This window comes from Sturnira hondurensis, unplaced genomic scaffold (genome assembly GCF_014824575.4).
Source record: "Sturnira hondurensis isolate 20B ecotype Veracruz unplaced genomic scaffold, ASM1482457v3 Scaffold0006505, whole genome shotgun sequence".
Lineage (NCBI taxonomy): Eukaryota > Metazoa > Chordata > Mammalia > Chiroptera > Phyllostomidae > Sturnira > Sturnira hondurensis.
Genome location: NW_028079136.1, coordinates 1,214,797 through 1,231,992, shown reverse-complemented (window position 1 = coordinate 1,231,992; position 17,196 = coordinate 1,214,797). Strand labels below are relative to the sequence as shown.

The 17,196-nt window shown below is 35.1% G+C and overlaps 1 protein-coding gene across 1 annotated transcript in view; it reads right to left on the bottom strand.

Moving 5' to 3' along the window:
* Positions 1 to 17,196, bottom strand: part of SOX6 (SRY-box transcription factor 6) — a 600,742-nt gene that overhangs the window by 473,031 nt on the left and 110,515 nt on the right. The window contains exon 2 of the mRNA XM_037049998.1: positions 13,001 to 13,074. The gene's annotated coding sequence lies outside the window, so the exon portion shown is untranslated. The remainder of the gene's footprint in view (positions 1 to 13,000; positions 13,075 to 17,196) is intronic.

Below are 17,196 nucleotides of genomic sequence, written 5' to 3'. Positions count from 1 at the left end.
CTACCACATTCCCTCCACCCCACCTGCCCCCACCTTTCCCCTTCACTTCTTCCCCCCCTTTGGCTTTGTCCATGAGTCCTTTATACATGTTCCTCAATGACCCTTCCCCATCTTTCTCCTGTTATTGCCCTCCGCCCTTCCCTCTGGTTACTATCAGTAACCATTTCAATGTCTCTGGTTATATTTTGCTTGCTTGTTTTGTTGATTAGGTTCCACTTATAGGTGAGATCATATGGTACTTGTCTTCATCACCAGGCTTATTTCATTTAGCATAATGCTCTCCAGATCCATCCATGCTGTTGCGAAGGGTAGGAGCTCCTTCTTTCTTTCTGTTGTATAGTATTCCATTGTATAAATGTACCATTGTTTTTTGATCCACTCATTTACTGATGAGCACTTGGATTATTTCCAACACTTGGCTTTTGTGAATTGTGCTGCTGTGAACATTGGGATACATAGGTTCTCTGAAATTGGTGTTTCAGGGTTTTTAGGGTATAACCACAGCAGTGGAATTGTCAGGTCAACAAGAACCAAGAGAAAATGAAGAATACAATTTTTGAATTGAAGAACACAGTAGAAGGAATCAAACACAGGCTAGATGAAGCAAAGGATCAAATCACAAGCTGAAGGACAAGGTAAAAATAAAATCCTGGAAAAAAGATCCAGAAAGAATGAAGAGGGGTTGAGGGAACTGAAGGGCAACATGAAACATAATAATATCTGCATTATAGGGATACCAGAAGGATAAGAGGAGGAGCAAGGATAAAAAACCTATTTGAAAAAGTAATGATGGAAAACTTTCCTAATTTGACCAGAGAAAAGTCACACAAATCCAAGAACTGGATCTTATATGGAGGACAGACTACAGCAATATAACCAGGGAGTCATAGTCATCACTTATCCGAGGGTCCCAATCAAGAGGAACCCAAAGAAGCCCACTCCAAGACACATCATCATTAAAATGGCAAAATTCAAAGACAAAGAGAGAATCTTAAAGGCAACAAGGAAGAAACGGGAAGCAACATAAAAGGGAACCCTGATAAGGCTAACAGCTGCCTTTTTAATAAAAACACTATAAGCCAGAAGGGAATGGCAAGAAATATTTCAAGTAATGAAAAGTAAAGGCCTGCAACCAAGACTACTCTATCCAGAAAGGCTCTTGATTAAAATGGTAGGTCAAATAAGGAGCTTTCCAGACAAAAGAAGACAGTAAGAATACACTTCAACCAAACCAGCCTGGCAAGATGCTAAAGCATTGCTTTAAGAAGATGAAGAAAAAGAGAGATGGAGGAACACAGGTACAAAGGGGGAAAATGTCTATGAATAAACACCTATCAATAATAATCTTAAATTTAAATGGGTTAAATCAAAAGACATAGGATAGCTGAATGGATAAAATATGACCCATACATATGCTGCCTACAAGAGACCCACCTCAGAAGAAAAGACTTATACAAACTGAAAGTGAAGGGTTGGAATTGCTAGGTTTTGTATCAGTCACCCTTTTGTTCTTCTTTTTCATGTAAGTGTATTTCACTTCTTCCAACAGATAAATGATAAATTCCTGAGGACTAATTCTTCCTTTCCCATTTTAAATTACACCTCATAACCAGAGAAGTCCTGTATTCATATTATTGAGAGAATGAATAAAGAAATGAATGAATGTTAGCATGATAAAGTAATAAGACTCTTGAAAAAAGAGTATTTTTAAACCTTTTATTTAAATAAGTCTTTCTTTACTCTTAAATGTATTTTCCTGCACTATTTCCTTTTCCCTTGAAAGAGACAAGTAAGGGGGGGCTATATGGTAAGTATATAATTTGCTGCAACTATACCTTCTATGGAGAAGGGCAGACTATAGCAATATAACCAGGGAGCCATAGCCATCACTTATCTGAGGGAATTTTAAAGTAACTAAACTTCATGTGCACCTATTTTATTCCTCACAGATGTTAGAAGCTAATTCCTATGTGACAGCTACCTAATAGGAGAGCCATAATCTCAAGTATCTTCATTTCCCTCAGTCATTGTAGCCGAGTTTCATCTTACGTCTCTGAAATCAACAAGGCCCTGCCTGTGTACTTGAACTCCTAGTGTTATTATCTTTTGTGTTTATGTTATGCTTCTAAATCCTCAAAGTAATTTTATCTTTAGGCATATTCTCATTCCTCTAAAAACACATGCTCCTCCCAGTCATCCAAGAATAAAAATCCTTAATTTTCAATGAGTATTTAACCAATGAGATGGCAAGGGATTTGAATATTGACAAGAGAAAGTTAGCATGATCAATGCTTCTGCTTTTTCTAAAAATCAGTGCTATGATGAAAACCACAAAAAAGGAAAGCCAATAGGAGTCATTTTGCCTCCTTTCTTTCCCTCATGCTCTTTGCCACATATAGCATGATTAGTCTGATTGATCCTACATTGGAAAAGTCTCTTCTTTCTGTTCCTAACTTTCTGTTCCCAAAATATCCATCCTTGGTTAAACTTTTTATCTCCTGCATGAACAATTGCAATAGCCCTAACTAGCTGTTTCTCTAGTTCATCTTTTTCAAAAGTATATTTTGTTATCTTATCACAGTTGTCCCAATTTTCCCCTTTTGCCCTCCTCTGCCCAGTATGCCCTTTCCCTCCAGCAATCCCTCCTTTTAGCACATGTCTATGGGTCATGAATATAAGTTTTTTGGCTTCCCCATTTCCTATACTATTCTTAACATCCCCTGTCTACTTCGAACCTACCAATTATGCTTTCTAATGCCTACATCTTTCCCCCCATTTTTCCCCTTCCCTCTCCCAGCTGATAGATAACCCTCCAAATGATCTCTGTATCTATGATTCTGTTCCTGTTATGGTTGTTTGCTTAGTTTGTTTTGTTTTGTTTTGTTAGATCCAGTTGTTGATAGTTGTGAATCTGTTGCTTTTTTAATGTTCATAGTTTTAATCATCCTTTTCTTAAATAAGTCCCTTTAACATTCATGTAACAATGGCCCGGTGATGATGAATTCCTTTAGTGTTACCTTCCCTAAAAAGCACTTTATTTGTCCTTCCATTCTAAATGATAGCTTTGCAGGACAGAGTAATCTAGGTTAAAGGTCCTTGCTTTCCATCACTTTGAATACTTCTTGCCAGGCCCTTCTTGTTTACAAAGTTTCTTTGAGAAATCCGCTGATAGTCTTATGAGAATTCCTTTGTAGGTCACTCTCTGCTTTTCTCTTGCTGCTTTTAAGATTCTCTCTTTATCTTTTTAACCTTTGGCATTTTAATTATGATGTGTCTTGATGTGATCCTCTTTGGTTCCAACTTCTTTGGGATTCTCTGTGCTTCCCTTGACTTGTATGTCTATTTCCTTCATCAAATTAGGGAATCTTTCTCTCATTATTTATTCAGGTAAGTTTTCAATTTCTTGTTCTTCCTCTTCTCTTTCTGGCATACTTATGATTCAGATATTGGTGCATCTGAAGATGTCCCAGAGTCTTCTGATACTATCTACAATTTTTTAAATTCTTGTTTCTTCTTTCTGTTCTGGTTGAATGTTTATTTCTTCCTCATGTTCCAAATCATTGATTTATATCCCAGCTTCCTTTCCTTCTCTGTTAGTTCCCTGTAGATTTTTCTTTATTTCACTTAGTGTAACCTTCATTTCTTCCTTTATGTTGAGGCTGTACTCAAGGAGTTCTCTCAGCATCCTGATCACCAGTGTTTTGAACTCTCCATCTGAGGGTTGGCTTTCTCCATTTTGTTTAGTTCTTTTTCTGGGATTTTGTTCTGTTCTTTCATTTGGGCCATATTTCTTTGTCTCCTCAATCTGGAAGCCTCCCTGGGTCTGTTTCTGTGTAGTAAGTAGAGCTGCTTTGACTCCCTATAAAAGGTACCTGTCAATCGTGTGGGGCAGAACCTTAGGTAATTGCCATGGTAGGGCAACCCACTTCACCACTTTGTGGCTCTGTGTTGGGGGAGGGCTCTGAGAGGAGACTGTGCTGCTGCCTGACTTTCAGGAGTTTGGCAGCACTTGCCTTATATCCAGTTACTTCACCCACTTCCCACATGTGATTGATTCCCTTTCAGCTGTTGCCCTAGTGTCGAATCCCAGATGGGTGGGTTTGCATACATTTTAAACCATCCAAGCCCTTTAAGCAAAGTTCCCTGAAAATCTGACAGTTTCCTCCACTACCCCAACACCCATTGCTTTTTACATCCAGAATTTATGGGAATTTATCTTCCTGGTGCTGGAGCCCTGGACTATGTGGTCTGGCCTGGGGCTGGGATCGCTCACTCCTGTTCCTGATTTTTATCCATGACACATGAATGTGGGACCACCCGTGCCCATTCTGCCACTGTTTCTCCATGTCACACACACCTCTTCACCTCTCTAACCTATCTCCATGTCTCTGCCCTTCCTACCCATCTGGATTAATGTGGCTTCTTTAAATCCTTCATTCATGGACTTCCACATAGATCGACTTTCTGACAGTTCTGGGGATTACTTTTTTTTTAAGATTTAGTTGTAATTTCTTTTTGTGGTTGGGCAAGGAGGCAAAGTATGTCTTCCTATGCCTCCAACTTGACCAGAAGTCCTTTTTCCCCCCACTAATCACTCTGCTAGCTGAACTAATTTTTCAAAAGCAAATCTCTTGCCTTACAACTGGATATTTGGTTGTGATGGCCTCCAAAGATCTAACAAATGCCTTAACTCAGCCTTATTGGCCACAATGATATGATTACACTAAATATTCTGGCTTATACATAACCTACACCTCAATCAAACTGTATTTCTTCTTGTTACCAAAAATGGGATACCATTTTTCCCTGCTTCTATTTCTTTGTTCCATGCTCCTGCTATTCCCCTCACTACCAGGATATTCCTCTCTCTTCATCCTTTCATCCATTTCACTGACAAAATTCTATTTAACTTTCAAAGAAAATCAAAAAGCCTGCTTCTTTAAGAGACATATCTTTAACTCTTTCAAACCCCCAGCATGCTATTTTTTTTACTTTATTAAGACACTTGACATATTCTGTATGGGGAATTATGTCTCTCCTCTGCTTATCTCCTCTGCAATAATCAATGAAACTTAATTAACATTAATACCTCCTCAAAGGAGGTATTAATTCCTCCTTTGAATCATGCACTAAGTTAGACACTAGGGACATACAAAACAATAAGGTTCAATAATTATGTCTAGATTCCAAGGTTATTAATGGTGGGAACTTTGTCCTTGTGCATTTATTTCCAATGCAGTATCTAATGCTGTGCTTTAAATATAGTCAGTACTCACTATATATCTGTGAAGTTGAATTGACTTCCAACAGATACTAAGCAGTCTCCTGGGAAGAAAATATATGCTACCCAAAAAAGGATTTGTCATAACTGGGAAGACATCTTTAAATAGTTCTCAGGGAGCAAGTTAGGCATTAGATTGACCACTGATTATACCATCCAGCATGAAGATGCTATTGGGTCAGATCACTCCTTATTAAGATACTAAGTTCCAAGTATGCTAGACTGCTTCAAATGATAAATTCCACATGGTCAGAATTTCCAAGGTTGACAATTTGGTCCAGTAAAGATGGTTATTTCTTTACATCACAGAAATCTGTTTCTTGTACCTTCTTGGGAGTTGATATAGAATACATTAAATAGACATCAAGATTTAAATATATATCTATCTAATATATCTAGGAGACACACACTTCCTGTTTGACCAAACCACACCTACACAGCCTCAAAATGCATGCATGCAAGACTGTATCATACTACTGCAAGCCCAGATACAATGACACCTCTCTTCATTATGAGATGAGACAAACTTGGCACTTACTGTCAACATGGTTACACTGCTGCCCTTCCTGGGAAATAGAATAGAAAGGCACATTAAGCCTTTTTTTAAAGATTTCACCCAGAATAAAAGGAAATAAAAATGGTCGCAGGTGTTGTGCAAAAAACCAATATTAAAAAACTTCTTGAAAATAATATTTCTTAATAACAAGGAAAAATTCTAGCAGTAAAAAATGAGGTAAGGTCACTGGTTTAATAAGCAAATCAAGCCCGAGTGCCCAGAACCTGCCAGGATAACAGTTCCTTGGTTTGAGTCCAGCTCTTCCCACAGGCTCTCTCTAAATATGAGTGACACATGTCTCCTCCAGAAAAAAACTGAGCAGGGCAAGCAACAATCACTATGCCCACTACTGGAAGTCAATACAGCAGCACAAGGACCTAAGTGAAAAGACAATCTCAAAGAAGGGAGAAAGGCATTCTCTTTCTGTAAGAACAGAAACCCAAAAACCTAGAGTGTGAAATCTGTATTTCTGGAGAGAACTGTTAGCATAAAACTGTGCAATATTCCAAAAGGGTGAGAGAAAGACAAGACCAGCCTTTCTTTCATTGCATTCAATGTTAGAGCAAAATATAAGAGTTCTCAGACAAAGATGTAAACAGATTTGAGGTGCTCTGACACAGCTGAACCTATAGAAATTTTATCAGATACATTTACAATAAAATATTTTCTAAATAAATTGAAACCCTGCTGGTGTTGTAGAATCAAAGAGATATGTTCTGAAGTCAAACAGATGGTGTGTTTGAATCAGACAGGGGTGAGGGATGGAGAGAGGAAGGGAGGGAAAGGGAGAAACAGAGCACGAAAAGAGGAGAGGGGAAAGGAGGGCAGAGAAGAAGAGAAGTGAGGGAGGGAGAAAGAAAGACAGAACACAGAAAATGTTTTTATCTTTACAGGCAATATTTAACTCACATTTTGATGTTTGGAGCTGGCAAAAATTTGTTGAAGTGTAAACATTTATACCCATGCTCTGAGATAACATGAATATGTCCTTCAAATAAAACTATATGATGAAAGTCATATGTAGAGACAAAGAAACAACAAAAAGAACTGGAATTTGTTAATTATTCAAACAATCCTTATGAAGTGAATAGTTAATAAAGTATTTCTATATAAATGTTTTAAGTCAATGACTTTGCTTTCTACTGAGTTATAGACCATTTATATTTCACATCTAATAGATCCTTACATTATAAAATAATAGCTAGCTGTGCGTAATTACTGTATTTATAGATATTATTTTACTTCCTTATATTTAAGACCACCACCCAGTTCAAATTATGGCTTTATTTCCCCTTCTCTGTATATATTTAATACCTTTAAATATTAATGACAGTTGTATAAGAATACTGGAAGATGATTAAGCCTATTTTCTTGGTTAAAACAGGTTGAGAGAACAGCTTTTGGGGGGAATATCCAAATTTATTAGCCACTCTTAAACTATCCCCAAGCCCCACATTGTTTCCAATCTCAAGTTAAAAAGAATTTTTCTCCAAAGGGCACTGAATCACTTTAATGTTGACTCTTGTATTGCTCTACTCCACCTTCAAATGTAGCTAGTAAATTCAGCTTTACTACAATACTATAAAAATGTAAAAGAACCATAATAGCATCTGAAAAAGAGCTGTTGGCACTATATTAGTTTAGAGAAAACCCGAAACTGAATACTAATGCAAAATTTAATGATAATTTGCCTAGTTGCCAAATGAGTTACAATAATTATTTTGCCATAATGTGTAAGTTATCTTAAAGGCATCTGAGAATATTACTGTATGGGATTCAAAATAAGTCTCCTAAGTGTCATTTTTCTCATCGGTTTTTTTCAATATAAATAAATCATCAAAATACTGCCTTCAATGTAACACTGTCCTCTGATTAGAGGATTGCTTCATGAGTAAAGAAACATTATGAAGAGGTCATTCTCTTCTTTAGTAAGTCAGCCTCCTTGACTGGCATCCAGCACGGATCTACCTCACACCAAATTCCACTTTACAGTGAATATCATGATTGTGAGGTTCCAGCAAGACATTCAAACAAGATCAATAGTTTTACTTCCCTTTTCCTTTATAACCATAACCAAATTTTTAGGCTTGAAAAGTAAACCAAGATCAAATTTAGACATGTTGTTTGAAATGAGCAAAGATGACACACTTCAGTGCCAGACAAAAGCCCTGATTTTAAGAGTCGGTTTTAGTCTTCCCTGAAATGCCTAGCACAGGCAGTATATTTTTATGTCTGTAGATACTGTCATGTTTTACATTTAAGACTATGACACACCAACTTATTTTGAAATTTTTAAGTCTACCACTGTGCAAGTTTCAAGTGCTTCATGACTACCACTGATAATTGAGCAATTAACTTAAAATTTCCAAAATTTGCTGTGATCGCACAATATGTAGTAAGCATCATGAAAGAATAAAAAACGGAGGAACTTAGTACAGCGAAAAAAGTAATAAAGGGTAAAAATAGGCCTTAATAATAATAATAATAGTACTGAGTAAGTTTTAATGGTCCCAGGTTTCAGTGGTTTAATGGTGCCAGTAAAATGGTTTAATGAAACAAGTACAGAGTATTACAAACTTTTTAGAGCAGTTCATTCTGGTGCAACAAAAAGGAAGCTTCATTCTAACTGGTCTTGTGTAATATTCAGGGACTGGTCCAAAAATAAGTGTGGGTGTTTCATTAGACAACACACACAAAACAATTAAGTTAAAAATCCTGACAGGCAGATTCTTAAGAAATACAGGCTTGCAAAAAAAGAGATGGCAAGTCTTCTTTTAAGTGTAAGACAGAGCAAAACCTCCAGAGTTAAAAGATGGCCTCAAGAAGTCATCAAGCTACTATGAATATGTTTGCAAATCAAAGATTAAGATATGTGGCTTGACATCAAGAAAGAATTCCTTGACATCAAGCAATTCAGCTATTCTAGAAAAAACAGAGTATCTCTTCACTGTTACCCCACCAAGATCTCTAATGTGGACTTTTCTAGAGAAAACCATAGTGTGACCATGAAGAGCAGCTTTCTAGTGCTTAAAGCCAGTGAAACAAATTCCATAAACCTAAATCCCACCTTACTTCCATGCCAGGTCTTCTTAAAGGTTTGCAAGGAAAATCAACAATTTAGAAAGTCAGAGAGGGAAAAAAATTCAAACTACAGCAAGTAAAGGACACTATTAAAATATTTTTTCTCAAAATTCCAACAATATTGCCCCAAAACACAACTAAGATTAAAAATAGGCCAGGCTACTTTTTCAGGTATAAATTAGAAACAGAAAGTGAAGTGAGCAGAAAGAACAAGTGTCCAAGGGCACTAGTATAGTATATACAACTTTAAAAGCTTAAAATGTAATGGATATACACATTCAGATTAGCAAACTGCTTTCAATTAAAGTAGATTTCTAACCACAGTTCACAAACATATAGGAGCTGTGTGTATTAATGCAGATACTTCAAATGTCAGTATATCTCTAATTAACATGAGCACACAACTGTAAAACTGAGAAGGCACAATTTTAAATTCCTTACATTCCCAGCGTTAATGCTTTCATGGGGCAGCTCTCGTTGTCATGGAAAATGGCATTCAAGCCCTGTTTGTGGATTTTCACAGCTCATCTTTTTTATTTACCTGCTCTATGTCAAGATTAGCCTGGAATAATATTTTTTAAAGATAATGCACTTAGACATACTTGTTCTTAAAAATCACAGATGTTTTCACTGAGGGAGCTTTGGACTGAGTTATGCTCAGTTCGAAATAGATTTCTTTCCATTTAAAAATACCACAAAGAAATGAATTTGTAATTTTTTGTTTCCTAAAATTGTATGCAATTCAAAAATTTCAGCAGAAGCATGACCTGTGATAGTTTGGGGACAGGGGGATAGGCAAATGTCAGTGTGGAGCAAATGATCCGGGAATATAAGAAAGTAAAGTGGTAGAAGGCTCTCTACGATCTCCTCTTTAACTTATTCCACCTCAACTTTTCAAAAGTATTTGTTTGGCAATCAAATGGAGACTGAGACAGTGATCAGCTAAAACACTCTGTGAGAGCGGACAGCTGGATATTAGGAAAGAGCACTAAAAGGCTAAGTCCTGCTACTCTGCAAAAATTAGAATAATTCCTACTCACTTCACAGAGGTAAGAAGTTAAGCCAGTTTAATGTCTGCAAAAACAAGTTATACCAAATTAAAATATTGTTATTACTATTGCCTTGAGCATGAGTTAAGCAATAATCACTTTTTGTACCAGACAATAAAATACTTTTTGTACCTCCTTTAAGGGAAAAGCTTGCTATAAGAGACCATAAATGGAGATAGAATTTTATAAAAGGTAATTTATTTTCAAATCACTAAAAAGGTTTGGGTAACCTGAAAAAGCAGGTTATTTAATAATCTATTTCTATTTTGTTTTGTTTTTAGTCCATCATGTATTGCCCTGGTAAAATTCAATGGTTAGAATTCCATAATTATTTTTTAACTAGAGATAAAAAACTAAATGTGGGATATTAACACGGAAAACAGAGTCTTGTGAACAATGACTAGTTTGAGAAAAGAAAAGGGTGGTTTTCTTTTTTCAAGAGAAAAAAAACCTACAGTAAGACGCTTCAAGCTTCTGTAAAGATAGCCATTTTCCTTCACAGTGTTTTCCTCTTCTGACCTAGGTAGTAGATGTGAGTAGGTAAGATTCCAATCGGTTCTCACACACCCTTGGTGTGGCCCATTCATTATGGATGTGCAAAACAATATCCAACCTTCCTTATCTCACAGACTGGCTTCTGCACACCTTACTAAGAAACCTTCCCATGGCCATGAGGTATAACTTTCTGCTTTAGATCATGTAGCAAATAAGCAGTTCCAGGACATGGAAATTAAAGTTCCTAAAAGAAACCATTGTCACTGATCCTGTTTGTTTGTTCTTAAGCCAGACTAGATAACCACTTTTATTTTTTTACCTGCCTCATCATTCAGTGTGACAGACAGTTTCAGCAATAATTGAAAGAAATAGACACTCGAGCATTCTGGATGCCATGTTAATTTTATCTAACTTATCTTAGTCACAGTATCCCTCTACATTTCTTTAATAAAAAGGTTCCACAGTCAGAAGATGACCCTAACGAAGCCTAAGACCACCAACCAAAGGACAACAAAGCCCATGCCCTAAACTAGCATATGACTAGACTGGAAAACAATTACTTTAGGCCCGAATGATAGCATTACTTTTGCCTAAGTGATCAGGACAAAATCTGAAGTTGAACTGCAGAAATAACCGTATGAAAACTATACCCATAGTGCTCCTTCTATTTTTAGCATCTTTTTGTTAGATCACAAGAAAAATCTCAGCTATTTGGATCACCTCCATTCAAATTAGTTTGTACAATTGGGATAGGGAGTAAAGAATTCAGAAAAAAGAGTTTTTAGGTGATGACAAATGTAAATTATATACCATGAAGGCCATCTTAGTTAAAATGCCAGTAATTATTTTGTATTTGTCATTTTTTAATTTAATCATCTTAAAAACTTACTAAAGGGAATGACTGAATGATATGAGAGGAGAGAGAACAGAGGTAAAAGAAAAGATAAAGTAACTAAGATAAGATTAGGACAGTTCAAAATTATTTCCCTTCACTCAGATTTCTAGCAGGATAAACTCAGCTCCTTAGAATCATCCTTCTTCTTGAGAGCCCTTCAAAGATACTTTACATGCCTTTCTCCATCTTCTTTGCCTCCTAATCCTCACTATGATACCCTGCACAAATTAAAAGCTTATATTTAATCCAAATGAATCATGTAGTTTAGCATTTTGTTTTACATTAGAATTAAGTCAGCAAAATACTAAGTGAATTGATAGTTTTCATAAAAAACCATCTTATTCTTAAAACAAAAATATACAAAATGTATTAAACTATATTAAACATTCATGTCCATTTTTTTAAAGTTCATTCTAAATGCCAGCCCCAATCATTGCCACTACTAAAAGAAAGATAAAGCTGGTTTTAAATAAATTTTGGCTGCTTTTTTCTTAAATATTGAGTAATTTAAAATCTAACTTATAATATTACTTAACAAAATACTTTCCTAGATGTATATTCTCTAAAACTCTTTTATAGGGGTATACTAACAAGAAAAGATTCTATGTCTTTTTTATTACCAAAATAGCTCTTTAGATGACAATGGTTTGCAACATGATACACACATAAATGTATTTTAGACTCTACCTAAATACAGTATCTTTTTACAGACATGTTTAATACCTGCCACATACCCTAAACTACTTCTTTTTTTGGATTAATTTTTTTATTTAATTCTTGTTCAAGTACAGTTTTCTGTCCCCCACTCCCATCCCAGCCCACCCCACCCCCCATGCTCCCCACCTCCCTCCCATTTCCACCCCCCTTAGTTGTTCTCCATGTGTCCTTTATACTAGTTTCTGTAATCCTTCCCCTTTTCCCCTGAAATTCTCTCCCCTCTGGTCCCTGTCAGCCTGAACTACTTCTATATTAACAAATATATGCATAAAACAATCCAAAGTACTTTAATTGATAATTAAGTTTCATTCAATTTTTTTCTTGATACTTCCTGAGAAAAAGTATCTTAGTTAATATTGTTTGGGGGATGGTGAAGAAAGCAAGAATACCCCTAATCTGATATATATTATACACTTACTAAATGAGTCTTTAGTTCCTTAGCGCACAATCCTCCTATACTGGTAGCTCTTTGAATTCTGTATCATATCACATCTTTTCTGTGAGCATAGGCACAGGGCACTATTCAATTATATTTCCATTATAGTATAGACAAGCAGTAGACTGTATGAATTTACCAGGGTACAATTATTCGTGTGCATATAGACAAGCCCCCTTTATAATAATCCATTTCTACAATTGAGCCCCATCTTCAAAAAGAAAGATATTTATTATTTCAGCTGATTTTAATGGGCCCTGCCATTGTGTTGTTTCAATGGAAATCACAACAAACTGAGGCTTTTTTCCCATCAGCTGAAATTTTTTTCTGTATTCCCCTTAAGAAAACACAAATAAATAAATTAATTAATAACACTTCAAAAACACAAAAAAACTAATAAAAATTCACACACAAAAGGAGTTAAGAACTTGTTTACAAAGTATAACTTTCATTACACAATGAGAAGAGTAATAAATAAACCAATACTTACAAATACGCAAAAAATAAATCAGCCCCAGCACCCAGAAATCACTGGTAAATTGCCTTTGAATTCATGTAAGTGACCTGAAAATTTAGACAGAAAATGAAACGAAAGGTTAAGTAAATTGTCTTTATATGTGTTATTAAAGAAGTATACATTCTCCCTACAAATCATACTATTATTGACTCAGGCAGTTGTCCCCATCTACTCTAACAACTTTTTGTAAGATGGCAATAACAAAAGAAACAATTATTTCATTGTTCTACTGCTAAGAATACAATATCTCCAGCCATTATAGCTTTTTAAAAAAATTGTCAGTAATAAATTTGGTGTTTAAAAGCATAAGTAAAAACAAAAGAAAAAAATGTATTTTTTAAAAAGGGAAATAAAGACTTACAAATTAATTACATTTGAAAAACATGTTTAATTTATGTCTGCAAGTTAAAATGAATTAGCTTCACAGAAAATATCTTGGTTGCCTTCAATAAGAACACCTTGTAGGTGGAATAAACATGAAAGGATACAGTTTTTGTTCTACCTAAGGTGTGGACCCCATTTAGACTGTTAGGTTATATACAATGTATACAATGCGTTCTGTATGAGCTACGACTAAATCCAAAATTCTTTTGCTTGCACACACTTTAATTCTGGCCGAAGAGGTAACAGATGCAACTCAAATACACAGGGCTAGCCTTGTAAAAAGTTTAACTAGCACAATGAGTCACTTTATGCCTCTAAATATCTATGGTTTCCTCTCTCCAGAACCCCCATGCATTAGAAGGTAGTTTGGTAGTTTATTTTTATTGTTTGGTCTAAATACAGCACATTTTTCGTTCCATGAAAACAAAGAAACTTTGTTGCAAAGGCCATATTCTTTCCCAAATGTGAGGATGGCTATAAGCAGTGTTCAACTGAAAATAATAATGGAGCTTAGGTTCCTAATTTAGGTCAGAAACTTTCTTAGACCCTAGGGATTGGTTTGATTCAATCCTCACTTTTTAAAAATATGGCCAGTAAATATCTAGCTTAGTTAACCTAATTACCAAACTAGATTTAAATAAAATTCATTCTGAAAAAATAGAATCTTAATTAACATCATTTGTAGGAACCAATGTTGCACTTACAGCACAAATGGCCATAATAAATTAGGTATGGCACCTGAATTAAGTTGAGATATAAAATAAATACCTAACTCAGTCTTTCCCTAGCTTCTAAAATACGCTTCTTCCTAAAAGACCAGAGAATTTACTGTATTTTCAAGTAGGGCTGAAAATTCATAGATAATGAATCTGTCCTGAGCTTTTGGACAGCTTTAAGTGTCAATGGTGAATTACCCATTAGGTTCCCTCACCAGACCTCCTTCTCTTTGTGGGGAATGGTGTCTCAGGCCTTCCCCAATCCAGTTCCCAGCAACTCTGTAAAGCCTACTTCCACAGACACGAGAAGTACTGGAGAGTCTGGCCAGGGGGAGGTAGCCCTGTCATTTATTTTTAGTATTACATCCTTCTCCTCCTCATGGCTTTCTGATGTCTTAGGATTCAGGAGAGCAGTTTTATCTGGGACACCACACAACCCTATGTGGACATACTCTGTGTTTTATGCAAAGCCAGCAAAGCACACTGGTTCTGCTACAAGTTTTTCTCATATTTTATCCTACCTGGAATGATAAATTATAACTTTGAAGTTATCCACAAAATAAATCGATAGCAAAATGCTGTATATCCAAAGCCTTGATTCTGGAAGAATCCAAAAGGGTTTTTAAGTACTTGTACATTTCCAAAATAATCACACCTTATCCTTCTAGCAAATATTTTTTAAAGCATGAATTGAAATTATGCAGTATAATGCAATACATCTCATTCCTTCATTTGCACTGAAATGGTAGAAGATAAAGTGCATGCAGAAAATATGGTGGCTATGTGTAGCTCTTTTTTTCCAATCATCAGACTCTAAGAGTTAAGATCTCTAACTCTGAAAATATTTTAAATTTGGAACAATTCAAATTCCAGACATTCGGTATAAAGAATATTTTAATGTACATTAATGTGAAGTCAGTAAATCTCATTTGTCATATAAATCCAACCACTACATATGTTAAAAGCAGCTATGAATCTCATTTTCAACTGCTTTATACTATTAGTGAATTTTGTAGCAAACAATTAAAAAGTATAAGCTTCTAAAATCACCAAGTTCATTATTACAACAAAAAGAATTTAATACATACTTCTTTCTGCAGAGAATTTAGGAATAAACAAGCAACATATTACAATGGGCAAAGAGTTAAGAATTAACACATTGCCCTGACTGGTGTGCTGGTGTGGCTTACTGGGTTGGGCTTTGTCCTATAAACCAAAAGGTTGCTAGTTCAATTCCCTGTCGGGGCACATGCCTGGGTGTCAGAACATGAGCCAGGTCAGCAGTTGGTGGCATGTGAGAGGCAACCAATGGATGAGGCAATCTCATCTCTCACATCAATGTTTCTCTCCCTTTCTTTCTCCCTCCCTTCCCCTCTCTCTAACACTAAATAAATAAAATATAAATAAATAAATACATACATACATATGAATTAACACACAACTTGAAGCAAGCTACATCTTTAAGAACTAAAAAAGTCTACGCTGAAGAAGACATTTCCAAAATAAAAGTGGCCACTTTTGTCCTGAGGGCAGCACAGAAGTAAGAAAACAGAGAACAAAATGACAAACCAAATCACCATCGGTTCTAGAAGAATCACAATTTGTTAAGTTAAATGAATCCTTAGAACCATAGATCGTTCTGTTTTTCTGTTTGCTTATTCATTCATTCATTCATCAAATAGGTAGAGATTGCACAGAACAGTCTGAACACACAAAAAAATTTTGAATAGATAAAATCATTATATTGTATACCTAAAACTATACTATGTCAATTATACCTCAATTTAAAAATTAAAAGAACAAATAAATAATTATAGCCTTTCCTCTCAAGAATTTTTTAATCAATAATCCCACATGGCCGCAGACTACTATATCTGACCATGCTGGTGACATGTTCTGATTATTTGGCCATCAAATAAATGTAAATAAAATATTTTCACCTACAATAATTGGCAAAATATTTTGTAAACTGGTCAAAAAATAGTATTGGTGAAGATGTGAAAAAATAAACTTTCATGTACCACTGATGAGATTATAAATTGGGTACAACTTTTCTGAATGGCAATTTGACAATAAGTGTTAAAATTTCTAATGTTGATCTCCTTTAAGTTTGCTATGCTACTTCCAAAAATTATTCTAGGGACTAATTGCAAATAATAATAATAAAGATATATACCTGTAATGTGTGTATGTTCATTACAGCATTTTTGTAACAGCCAAAAATTGGAAATAACTTAATAACTGGACAAGTAATTTGTGATATATACATATAACATTATTCCTATAATCAATAAAAATTATATATAAACCTATATTTACTGATATAAAATTATGGCCATAATATATTGTTGAATAAAAAAGCAACATGTATAGTAAGAACCAATAAATGTACAGAAAATCAAATGTGTATACACACACACCTTTCACAGAGTAAAATGCAATTTAACAGAAATGTTAACATTGAGTGAGACACAGACTTATTTTTACTTTCTTATACTTATGAGTTGGTATGATTAAGATTTTTTATATTTAATGTGTCTAATATGTCCCAAAACAATAAAGTTATTTCAAAAATTTTACATATCACTTATACATTCAAAAGTAGTCACCCAAATCCCGGCTAACTTGCTATTAACCTGACAGCAGAAGCCAAATATTACTATTAGTTACACAGACTAAAACCTCTGAATTACAAGGCAACTTCAAACAAATATCTTGACATCAAATGAAGAAACCATAAACATTCTCACAAAAGCATGTCCCACTCTCCCCAAAATAGGTAATAGATCAAAGGTAAACAGCAAATAAAAATACTGCCACCTCCCTATATAATTAGACTTTAAAAGCTTTCAAGCTAAATTTTTAAATCCTGCTTAAAGCTGACTCTAAGCCACACCCATTTCTTTTTTTACCCTCACTCCTTTTTTTAAATTTGCTTTAGCAAGAAGGTTCAAGCACCAAACGGGTGGTTGGATTAGTTTACATAGCATTTGAATGGATTATAAAATGAAATATGAAAGGAATTGATACAAAGTTAATGCCCAATATTTTTGAAATGCAATTGTGAAT